Here is a 12,879-nt window from a genome sequence, read left to right on the forward strand (position 1 = left end):
AGGTTTCAAATCCTTAAAGATTTTTTCTGCTTTGTGCAAGGAATCGGTCTTTGCCCTATTTAGGCGTGTATAGCGCCCCAAGTTCGGTCTTCCAAATACCAGGGGCTACGCCAAAATTTAAAATTATAGAACTCCTATGGCTAAGTGAGGGTGATCAAGCTTTATAGTCCGATTGCCTTGTTCGTTGCGCTAAACACTTCCTTAAAGGACCAAAAACTTGGATAAAGAGTGTTTAGATTCATCCCAAACACCCTTGTACTAGTTACATGGGGGCAGAAGCCGACGATTAGCCAACTCTCAGATTTTATAAACGGCCGCACAGGAGGTAAAATTTTAAATCAACAAGCATTATATTGCGCACATGAACTTGTTTCATATTACAGGATAAAATGAACGTATTCATTCAAAGATTACATCCTTTGTACATTGCTCTGCCACAAGGCGGGATCCCTTCAGGACACTGTCATAATAGTTTTCGGGTCGGCGATGCTCCTCGCCCTTTGGTGGCCCCTCGGTCATTAGCGTTGTGGCGTCCATCTTCGCCCAATGCATCTTTGCACGAGCAAAGGCCATCAGCACACCTTCAATGCAAACCGACCGCTTTATGACTTCAAGTCGGGGGCAGGCATTCACAAGCCGCTTCACGAGTCTGAAGTAGCTGCTGGGCATAGGCTCGGCAGGCCATGGCCGGACTATGAGGTCCTTCATGGCTAGTTCGGTTGCCTTGTGCAGCTCGACCAGTTGCTTCAGCTGGTCGCTCAAGGGCATCGGATGTTCTGTCCCAAGATATTGAGACCAGAACAGCATCTCCGTTGAGCTCCCTTCTTCGGCTCGGTAGAACTCTGTGGCATCTGATATGCTGCACGACAGATCTGCAAACGCTCCTGGAGAACTCCAAATTCGGTAAAGTAAAAAGAATGTCTCCTTCACATGCTTGCTTTGCAAAACAAATGCCTTACCCACTGCAATCTTCTTGGCCGCCTCGATCCTCTAGAGGGCCCTCTGGGCTCGGCTTTGGTGTCTTGCGTGCTCTGGAGGGCCTAGGCAAGCTCAGACTCTTGAGTCTTAGAGTCACGCTCCAAGGACTCGTACTTCTGGACGAAATCTTGGAGCTCTTGCTGGACCTCGCTGACCTGGGCCTCTTGCTTCTCGCACGCGGCATGTTCCTTGGACACTTTGTCTTCGGCCTCGGCCAGCGCCTTCTTAAGGGCCGCCACTTCGATCGTGGCCCCTATAAAGGTTCATGACACTTTTATCAGCAGAAACCGTTTGTTTTTCATAAGTATACAGACAGGGTATTACGTACCTTGATTTTCCTCCAACTGCCTCTTCACGAGGACGAGCTCTCCCTTGGTCCGCTCCAGGTCCTGCTTTAGTCCAGAGACCTCTGTAGTACGAGCGGCAGTAGCCAGCAGCGACGCCTGCTTATTTAAATAGACATCTTATGTTAGACTCCTGTGAATATTATTTGATCCTCTGTTTGGCTTTTCTTTCCAAACACCAAATAGAGCATCAGGGGCTACTGTCTACACTGTGATACTCTCTCATAATTTTATTACTTACCTCAAAGCCTATTAGAAGGCTAGCGCAGGCTTTGGTCAATCCGCTTTTGGCGGACCGGACCTTCTCAATCATTGTACTCATAAAAGTATGGTGTTCTTCATCAATGGAAGCGCCGCGAAGCATTTCCAGCGAGCTGTCTGGTGCCTCCGGATGGACAGAGGTCATTGGTACAGGCGGCTCACCCTCCTTAGAGAGAGGCTGCCTGCCTGAATCCGAAACCACTTTGGTTCCGGAGCCGTATTCGGCTAGGGGCCAAAATGGTTGTGGCCCCCATTATCGGAGTCCGTGGGGGTCTTTCCCCCGTGTGTCCGGCGACCAGGGTTTCGCCCGAAGGCGTCTCCAGAACTGCTCCCCTTGGCCTGGTATCCTTCGAGACAACACCTCCGTGTTGTCCGCGGCCTTGGGGGAGGAGGGTGTCGGAAGAGACTCGTTGTTCATTGCCAACGGGTCCAGCGATCTCTCCGAAGAGGAGGATATCTCGATGTTGGATTTAGCTGGACTGCAGGCGCATGTCTGGCACATTAAGAAGCGATAAAGCAAACATACTGTAAATACTATTGTGTCCGGATACATATGACTTGGTCAGGGGCTTGACCCTGGGTTCCCACTCCTCGCAGTTGTAGGTGGTTGCGGTGGAATGGTCTGGAAGGAAGGTTTTTCCCTTCTTGGACACCTCGGCCTTCCCATGCGGGGCGGCCTTCCTCTTCTTTCTCCCCCAGTAGGAGGGGTGGATTTCCTCTTCCTCCTCGTCTTCAGTGGAGGAGTGTGACTTGGTGTCTTCGGATGTCATGTCCGATGCAACCTTGCGCCGTAGACCATCTCTGGTCCCCGCGGCCGTCTTCTTGGCCTTCTTCTCCGGCACCTCATAGGGCATCGGAAACAGCATCTTCATTAGAAGAGGCGATTCTGGATCTTCAGGTAGCGGAGCCGGACAGTTAATCTGCTCCGCTATCATTATCCAGGCCTGAAAGATTGGCATGGAGGCTTAGGTTCCTCCTGCGGACGTGCTAGTAAAAGGCATATCTTGCGAATATGAAAGCTTACCGGATTAGCTTGGCGTTTTGCGCTAAGCCCGCGATCTTCAGTTATAGGCGATGGTACCTCATTGGCCTTGAAGAGCACCTTCCAGACGTTTGCGTCGTGCCGAAGAGCTCTCGCAGCGTCTGGTGTTCGGCCGGGTCGAACTCCCACAGATTGCAAATCCGTCTCTAACACGGAAGAATCTGGTGGAGGAGCATAACTTGGACCATGTTGACGAGCTTGATTTTCTTGCTTATCATATTTTGGACGCATGCCTGAACTCCGGTCGGTTTTTCCACTGAGCCCCAGGCTACGCCCTTCTCTTGCCAGGAGGTGAGCCGCATGGGGACGTGATACGTCCATTTTGCATCATGCTTTTATATCAATATTTATTGCATTATGGGTTGTTATTACACATTATATCTCAATACTTATGGCTATTCTCTCTTATTTTACAAGGTTTACCATGAAGAGGGGGGATGCCGGCAGCTGGAATTCTGGCTGGAAAAGGAGCAAACATTGGAAACCTATTCTGCACAACTCCAAAAGACATGAGACTCCATGAAACAACCTTTTGGATTTATTAAAGAGTTATGAGCAAAAGAAATAGGCCAGGGGGCCCACACCCTGTCCAGGAGACAGGGGGCGCCCCCCCTCCTAGGGCGCTCCCCCTATCTCCTGGGGCCCCTAGTGGGCCTCTAGCATCCATCTTCTGCTATATGAAGGGTTTTGTCCTGGAAAAATTCGGGGGCGAGCTTACGAGACGAAAGTCCGCCACCACGAGGCGGAACCTTGGCGGAATCAATCTAGGGCTCCGGCGGAGCTGTTCTGTCGGGGACACTTCCCTCCGGGAGGGGGAAATCATCACCAACGTCATCACCAACGATCCTCTCATCGGGAGGGGGTCAATCTCCATCAACATCTTCACCAACACCATCTCATCTCAAAACCCTAGTTCATCTCTTGTATCCAATCTTGTATCAAAACCACAAATTGGTACCTGTGTGTTGCTAGTAGTGTTGATTACTCCTTGTAGTTGATACTAATTGGTTTACTTGGTGGAAGATCATATGTTCATATCCTTCATGCATATTATTATCCCTCTGATTATGAACATGAATATGCTTTGTGAGTAGTTACGTTTGTTCCTGAGGACATGGGAGAAGTCTTGCTATTAGTAGTCATGTGAATTTGGTATTTGTTCGATATTTTGATGAGATGTATGTTGTCTCTCCTCTAGTGGTGTTATGTGAACATCGACTACATGACACTTCACCATTATTTGGGCCTAGAGGAAGGCATAGGGAAGTAATAAGTAGATGATGGGTTGCTAGAGTGACAGAAGCTTAAACCCTAGTTTATGTGTTGCTTCGTTAGGGGTTGATATGGACCCATATGTTTAATGTTGTGGTTAGGTTTACCTTAATACTCCTTTTTGTAGTTGCAGATGCTTGCAATAGGGGTTAATCATAAGTGGGATGCTTGTCCATGTTAGGGCAGTACCCAAGTGCCGGTCCACCCACATATCAAATTATCAAAGTACCGAACGCGAATCTTATGAACGTGATGAAAACTAGTTGACGATAATTCCCAATGTGTCCTCGGGAGCTCCTTCCTCATTATTAGAATTTGTCCAGGCTTATCCTTTGCTACATAAAGGGTTGGGCCACCTTGTTGCACTTTATTACTTTATTTACTTTTTGCTTGTTACTATTTATCTTATGACAAAACTATCTATCACCTACTATTTCAGTGCTTGCAGAGAAAACCTTACTGAAAACCGCTTATCATTTCCTTCTGCTCCTCGTTGGGTTCGACACTCTTACTTATCGAAAGGACTACGATAGATCCCCTACACTTGTGGGTCATCAAGACTCTTTTCTGGCACCATTGCCGGGGAGCGTAGCACTCTTGGTGAGTGGAACTTGGTAAGGAAACATTTATATAGAGTGCTGAAATTTTCTGTTACTTGTCACTATGGAAACTAATCCTTTGAAGGGCTTGTTTGGGGTATCTTCACCCCAACCAGAAGATGCTCCTCAACCTACTGAACCTTATGAAAATATTCACTTTGAGATTCCTTTGGGTATGATAGAAAAACTGCTAGCTAATCCTTTTGCAGGAGATGGAACATTGCATCCCAACTTACACCTTATCGTTGTGGATGAAGTTTGTGGATTATTTAAGCTTGTAGGTATTCCCGATGATGTTGTCAAAAGGAAGGTATTCCCTTCATGAGCTCTCTTGGGACATGATTATTCAGAATTTTTATGCTCGGCTTTCTCTTGATAATCGCAACTTGCTCGATACTTCCTGTGCTGGTTCCTATATGCTGAAGACTATTGATTTTAAATGGGACTTATTGGAAAGATTTAAATGCAACTCTGAAGATTGGGGTTCGGACGACGGTAAGGAGTCAGGTATGACACCTAAGTTTGATTGTGTTAAATCTTTTATGGATACTGATGCTTTCCGTGGATTTAGCTCTAAGTATGGACTTGACTCTGAGATAGTAGCTACTTTTTGTGAAACTTTTGCTACTCATGTTGATCTCCCTAAAGAGAAGTGGTTTAAATATAATCCTCCTGTTGAAGTGAAAGTAGTTGCACCAATTACAGTCGAAGAAAAGACTATTACATATAGTGATCCCATTATTCCTACTGCTTATGTCGAAAAACCTCCTTTTCCTGTTAGGATAAAAGATCATGTTAAAGCTTCGACTATTGTTCATAAGAGTAATACTAGGACCTATACACCTCCTGAGCAAATTAATGTTGAACCTGGTACTGCTATGATTAAAGATCTCTTGGATGAGGATTTAGATGGGCATGTTATCTCCTTCTTGGGTGAAACTGCTAATATTGCTAGACCCGATACTAAGACACATAGACCTGTTGTAGGCACGCCTGTTATTTCTGTTAAAATAGGAGATCATTGTTATCATGGTTTATGTGATATGGGTGCTAGTTCTAATGCGATACCTTATGATCTTTATAAAGAAATTATGCACGATATTGCACCTGTTGAATTAGAAGATATTGATGTTACTATTAAGCTTGCCAATAGGGACACCATTAAACCTATTGGGATTGTTAGAGATGTTGAAGTCTTGTGTGGGAAGATTAAATGCCCTGTTGATTTTCTTGTTCTTGGTTCCCCACAAGATGATTTTTGTCCCATTATTTTTGGTAGACCCTTCTTGAATACTGCTAGTGCTAAGATTGATTGTGAAAAGAATATTGTCACTGTTGGCTTAGATGGTATGTTTCATGAGTTTAATTTTGCTAAGTTTAGTAGACAACATCATGAAAAGGAACCATCTAGTAAGGATGAAATTATTGGTCTTGCTTCCATTGCTGTTCCTCCAACTGATCTGTTAGAACAATATTTGCTAGACCATGAAAACAATATGTTTATGAAGGAAAGGGAAGAAATAGATGAAGTGTTCCTTAAACAAGAACCTATGCTGAAACATAATCTTCCCGTTGAAATTCTTGGGGATCCCCCTCCACCCAAGGGTGATCCCGTGTTTGAACTCAAACCATTACCTGATAATCTTAGGTATGCTTATCTTGATGAAAAACAAATATATCATGTTATTATTAGTGCTAACCTTTCAGAGAAAGAAGAAGAAAGATTATTGAAAACTCTGAAGAAGCACCGAGCTGCTATTGGATATACTGTGGATGATCTCAAGGGCATTAGTCCCACATTATGTCAACACAAAATTTCAGTGGAGAAAGATGCCAAACCTGTTAGAGATCCTCAAAGACGATTAAATCCCAAAATGAAGGAAGTGGTAAGAAAGGAGATACTAAAACTCCTTGAGGCAGGTATTATTTATCCCGTTGCTGATAGTGAATGGGTAAGCCCTGTCCATTGTGTCCCTAAAAAGGGAGGTATTACCGTTGTCCCTAATGATAAAGATGAATTGATCCTGCAAAGAATTATTACAGGCTATAGGATGGTAATTGATTTCCGCAAGTTAAATAAAGCTACTAAGAAAGATCATTACCCTTTACCTTTTATTTATCAAATGCTAGAAAGGTTATCCAAACACACACATTTTTGCTTTCTAGATGGTTATTCCGGCTTCTCTCAGATACCTGTATCAGTGGGGGATCAATCTAAAACTACTTTTACTTGCCCTTTTGGTACTTTTGCTTATAGACGTATGCCTTTTGGTTTATGTAATGCACCTGCTACCTTTCAAAGATGCATGATGGCTATATTTTCTGATTTTTGTGAGAAGATTTGTGAGGTATTCATGGATGACTTCTCCGTCTATGGATCCTCTTTTGATGATTGTTTGAGCAACCTTGATCGAGTTTTGCAGAGCTGCGAAGACACTAGTCTCATCCTGAATTGGGAAAAGTGTCACTTTATGGTTAATGAAGGCATTGTCTTGGGGCACAAGATCTCCGAGAGAGGTATTGAAGTTGATAAAGCCAAAGTTGATGCTATTGAAAAGATGCCATGTCCCAAGGACATAAAAGATATAAGAAGTTTCCTTGGTCATGCCAGTTTTTATAGGAGGTTCATTAAGGATTTTTCTAAAATCTCTAGGCCTCTGACTAACTTATTGCAAAAAGATATTCCTTTTGTCTTTGATGATGATTGTGTAGAAGCATTTGAAACACGTAAGAAAGCTTTGATCACATCACCTATTGTTCAACCACCTGATTGGAATTTGCCTTTTGAAATCATGTGTGATGCTAGTGATTATGCTGTAGGTGTTGTTCTAGGGCAAAGAGTCGATAAGAAATTGAATGTTATCCATTATGCTAGTAAGACTCTTGATACTACCCAGAGAAATTATGCTACCACTGAAAAAGAATTCTTAGCAGTTGTGTTTGCATGTGATAAGTTTAGACCTTATATTGTTGATTCCAAAGTTACTATTCACACTGATCATGCTGCTATTAAATATCTTATGGAAAAGAAAGATGCTAAGCCTAGACTCATTAGATGGGTTCTCTTGCTCCAAGAATTTGACTTGCATATTATTGATAGAAAGGGAGCTGAGAACCCCGTTGCAGACAACTTGTCTAGGTTAGAGAATGTTCTTGATGACCCACTGCCTATTAATGATAGTTTTCCTGATGAACAATTAGTGGTTGTCAATGCTTCTCGTACTGCTCCTTGGTATGCTGACTATGCAAATTACATTGTTGCTAAATATATACCGCCTAGTTTCACATACCAGCAAAAGAAAAAGTTCTTTTATGATTTAAGACATTACTTCTGGGATGATCCACACCTTTATAAAGAAGGAGTAGATGGTATTATTAGATGTTGTGTGCCTGAGCATGAACATGAACAAATCCTACGCAAGTGTCACTCTGAATCCTATGGAGGACACCACGCTGGAGATAGAACTGCACACAAGGTACTACAATCTGGTTTTTATTGGCCTACTCTTTTTCAAAGATGCTCATAAGTTTGTCGTATCTTGTGATGAATGTCAAAGAATAGGTAACATCAGTAGACGTCAAGAAATGCCTATGAATTATTCTCTTGTTATTGAACCATTTGATGTTTGGGGCTTTGATTATATGGGACCTTTTCCTGCCTCCAATGGCTATACACATATTTTAGTTGCTGTTGATTACGTTACTAAGTGGGTAGAAGCTATTCCAACTAGTAGTGCTGATCATAACACTTCTATTAAAATGCTTAAAGAAGTTATTTTTCCAAGGTTTGGAGTCCCTAGATATATTATGACTGATGGTGGTTCACACTTTATTCATGGTGCTTTCCGTAAGATGCTTGCTAAGTATTATGTCAATCATAGAATTGCATCTCCTTATCACCCGCAGTCTAGTGGTCAAGTAGAGTTGAGCAATAGAGAGCTCAAATTAATTTTGCAAAAGACTATGAATAGATCTAGAAATAATTGGTCCTAAAAACTTGATGATGCATTATGGGCCTATAGAACTGCATACAAAAATCCTATGGGTATGTCTTCATATAAGATGGTTTATGGAAAAGCATGTCATTTACCTCTTGAACTTGAACATAAAGCATATTGGGCTATTAAAGAGCTTAATTATGGCTTCAAACTTGCCGGTGAGAAAAGGTTATTTGATATTAGCTCACTTGATGAATGGAGAACCCAAGCATATGAGAATGCTAAGCTTTTCAAAGAAAAAGTCAAACGCTGGCATGATAAAAGGATACAAAAGCTTGAGTTTAATGTAGGAGATTATGTGTTATTGTTCAACTCTTGTGGGAAAACTTCTCTCAAAATGGGAAGGTCCCTACGTTATCGGGGAGGTCTATCGTTCTGGTGCTATAAAAATCAACAAATTTGAAGGCACAAATCCGAGGGTGGTAAACGGTCAAAGAATTAAACATTATATTTCAGGCAATCCTATCAATGTTGAAACTAATATTATTGAAACCATAACCCCTGAGGAATACATAAGAGACACTTTCCAGAACATTCCAGACTCTGAAAAGGCATAGGTATGTGGTACGGTAAGTAAACCGACTCCAAAACAACTCTAATGGCAATTTTCATCAGTTTTGGATTATTTAAGGATTTTAGGAAGAAAGAAGTAGTCCGAAAGGGACACGAGGGTCCCACGAGAGAGGAGCCCCCCCCCCTGTAGGGCGCGCCCCCCTGTCTCGTGGGCACCTCGTGTGCCTCCCGGACTCTGTTTTCTTGTATATTACGTATTTTGGTCAGTAAAAATTCATTATATATACTCCCGAAGGTTTTGACCATAGTATCACGCAAATATCCTCTGCTTTCATTTCGAGTTGTTTCTGTTTCAGATCTAGAGCATCATGTCGTCTTCAAGCGCTCCCAAGGACAAGTTTTTCGAGAGGGTTATCAACCCCTATCTTGCGGAGGTGCTGCATCACCCTCAAACCATTGAGATGCGTGAGGGGGTGTTGCATATCCACGATGTGGAAGGACCAAGGCGTACCGGGAGCGTGGAGACAAAGCTCGAAGCCATGGAACAAGAAGTTTTCAAGTGTCAAGGGATGGTGGAGCATGGACTCAACGCCAACCAGATGATAATCACGGAGTTCACCAACAACCACAAGCTGGATGCCAAAGTCATTGGGGAGACCATCTTCAAGCTTCAAGAGAAAATCGAGCACCTCCAATCCCAGATTTATGACCTGCAAAACCAGAACTATGAGTATGAATATAGATTCAAGCGAATGAGTTTGGCTGCAGATTTAAGGATTCCGGAGACTCGATCATACTTTTATGATGGAGAGCCTATGCCTTGGAAGACGGATGATAAGCCTACTTCATCAACAACTCCAACTTCACCACCTCCGAAGAAATAATCACATGGGTATGGGAACTCCCCTTGGCAACTGCCAAGCTTGGGGGTAGTGCCCCGGTATCGTATCACCATCACACTCCTATCTTTACCGCTTTACTTAGTTCGATACTTTTAGTAGTATCTTGTTCTATTAGTTCGAAGTTTTGATATCAAGTAGTTTTGAGTTTTCCGTTGTGGTCTCTTTATGTAATCGAGTCCGTGTGCTTTCTATAATAAAGATTAGTGTTGAGTCAAGGGCTTCGCTATGTTGCTATGATCTTGAGAAAGTAGAAAGAACAAAAGAGTTCATATTGATCTTATGGATAGTGATAACTTCACACATAGAAAGTATGAGGCATAAAAATTGTTGATAGTTGATGAACGTAGCCTTGGTCATCATTGCAATTAATAGGAAGTGATAAGGAAAGAGGGGTTCACATATAAATATACTATCTTGGACATCTTTTATGATTGTGAAGCACTCATTAAGTATGACATGCTAAAAGAGTTGACGTTGGAGAAGGAAGACAATGTAATGGTGTATGTTTTCTGACATCTCAGTTAAAGTATATTGTCATTGACCTTCCAAACATGTTGAGCTTGCCTTTCCCCCTCATGATAGCCAAAACCTCTTGCACCAAGTAGAGATACTACTTGTGCTTCCAAATATCCTTAAACCCAGTTTTGCCATGAGAGTCCACCATACCTACCTATGGATTGAGTAAGATCCTTCAAGTAAGTTGTCATCAGTGCAAGCAATAAAAATTTCTCTCTAAATATGCATGACTTATTAGTGCAGAGAAAATAAGCTTTGTACGAACTTGTTATGGAAGTAATAAAAGCGACGGAGTGCATAATAAAGGTCCACATACAAGGGGCAATATAAAGTGACGTTCTTTTGCATTAAGATTTTGTGTATCCAACCCTAAATGCGCATGACAACCTCTGCTTCCCTCTGCGAGGGCCTATCTTTTACTTTATGTTTGAGTCAAGGTGATCCTCACCTTTCCCTTTTCATTTTATCCTTTGGCAAGCTCTTCGTATTTGAAAGATCATGATATATATATCCAATTGGATGTAAGTTGGCATAGGCTATTATTGTTGACATCACCTAAAGGTGAATATGTTGGGAGGCAACACAATAAGCCCCTATCTTTCTCAGTGTCCGGCCAAAACTTTATAACCACAAGTATTGCATGAGTGTTAACAATTATGGGGGACTACGAGATAGTTGAGTATGTGAGCTTGCTGAAAAGCTCTATTATTGACTCTTTCTGATGTTACGATAAATTGCAATTGCTTCAATGACTGAGATTATAGTTTGTTAGTTCCCAATGAAGTTTTTGGACCATACTTGACATTGTGAATTGCTTATTACTTGAACATAGGAAATCATATGACAAAATCCATATATGTTGTTGTTATTAGAATGATCATGATGCTCTCATGTCTGTATTTTATTTTTATCGACACCTCTATCTCTAAACATTCGAACATATTTTCGATTTCGGCTTTCGCTTGAGGACAAGCGAGGTCTAAGCTTGGGGGAGTTGATACGTCCATTTTGCATCATGCTTTTATATCAATATTTATTGCATTATGGGATGTTATTACACATTATATCTCAATACTTGTGGCTATTCTCTCTTATTTTACAAGGTTTACCATGAAGAGGGGGGATGCCAGCAGCTGGAATTCTGGCTAGAAAAGGAGCAAACGTTGGAAACCTATTCTGCACAACTCCAAAAGACCTAAGACTCCACGAAACAACTTTTTGGATTTATTAAAGAATTATGAGCAAAAGAAATAGGCCAGGGGGCCCACACCCTGTCCAGGAGACAGCCCCCCCCCCTAGGGCGTGCCCCCTATCTCCTGGGCCCCCTGGTGGGCCTCCGGCGTCCATCTTCTGCTATATGAAGGGTTTTGTCCTAGAATAATTCGGGGGCAAGCTTATGAGATGAAACTCCGCCGCCACGAAGAGGAACCTTAGTGGAATCAATCTAGGGCTCTGGCAGAGCTGTTCTACCGAGGACACTTCCCTCCGGGAGGGGGAAATCATCACCAACGTCATCACCAATGATCCTCTCATCGGGAGGGGGTCAATCTCCATCAACATCTTCACCAGCACCATCTCATCTCAAAACCCTAGTTCATCTCTTGTATCCAATCTTGTATCAAAACCACAAATTGGTACCTGTGGGTTGCTAGTAGTGTTGATTACTCCTTGTAGTTGATGCTAATTGGTTTCCTTGGTGGAAGATCATATGTTCAGATCCTTTATGCACATTATAACTCCTATTATTATGAACATGAATATGCTTTGTGGGTAGTTATGTTTGTTCCTGAGGACATGGGTGAAGTCTTGCTATTAGTAGTCATGTGAATTTGGTATTCGTTCGATATTTTGATGAGTTGTATGTTGTCTTTTTCTCTAGTGGTTTTATGTGAACGTCGACTACATGACACTTCACCATTATTTGGGCCTAGAGGAAGGCATAGGGAAGTAATAAGTAGATGATGGGTTGCTAGAGTGACAGAAGCTTAAACCCTAGTTTATGTGTTGCTTCGTTAGGGGTTGATATGGACCCATATGTTTAATGTTGTGGTTAGGTTTACCTTAATACTCCTTTTTGTAGTTGCGGATGCTTGCAATAGGGGTTAATCATAAGTGGGATGCTTGTCCATGTTAGGGCAGTACCCAAGTGCCGGTCCACCCACATATCAAATTATCAAAGTACCGAACGCGAATCTTATGAACGTGATGAAAACTAGCTTGACGATAATTCCCAATGTCTCCTCGGGAGCTCCTTCCTCATTATTAGAATTTGTCCAGGCTTATCCTTTGCTACATAAAGGATTGGGCCACCTTGTTGCACTTTATTACTTTATTTACTTTTTTCTCGTTACTATTTATCTTATCACAAAACTATCTATCACCTACTATTTCAGTGCTTGCAGAGAAAACCTTACTGAAAACCACTTATCATTTCCTTCTGCTCCTTGTTGGGTT

The 12,879-nt window shown here is 42.3% G+C and overlaps 1 pseudogene; it reads right to left on the reverse strand.

The window, feature by feature from the left end:
* Positions 1–1,298: 1,298 nt before the first annotated feature.
* LOC119350497 overlaps positions 1,299–12,879 on the reverse strand; it is a 73,273-nt pseudogene continuing 61,692 nt past the window's right edge.

This window comes from Triticum dicoccoides, chromosome 1B (genome assembly GCF_002162155.2).
Source record: "Triticum dicoccoides isolate Atlit2015 ecotype Zavitan chromosome 1B, WEW_v2.0, whole genome shotgun sequence".
Taxonomy (NCBI): Eukaryota; Viridiplantae; Streptophyta; class Magnoliopsida; order Poales; family Poaceae; genus Triticum; species Triticum dicoccoides.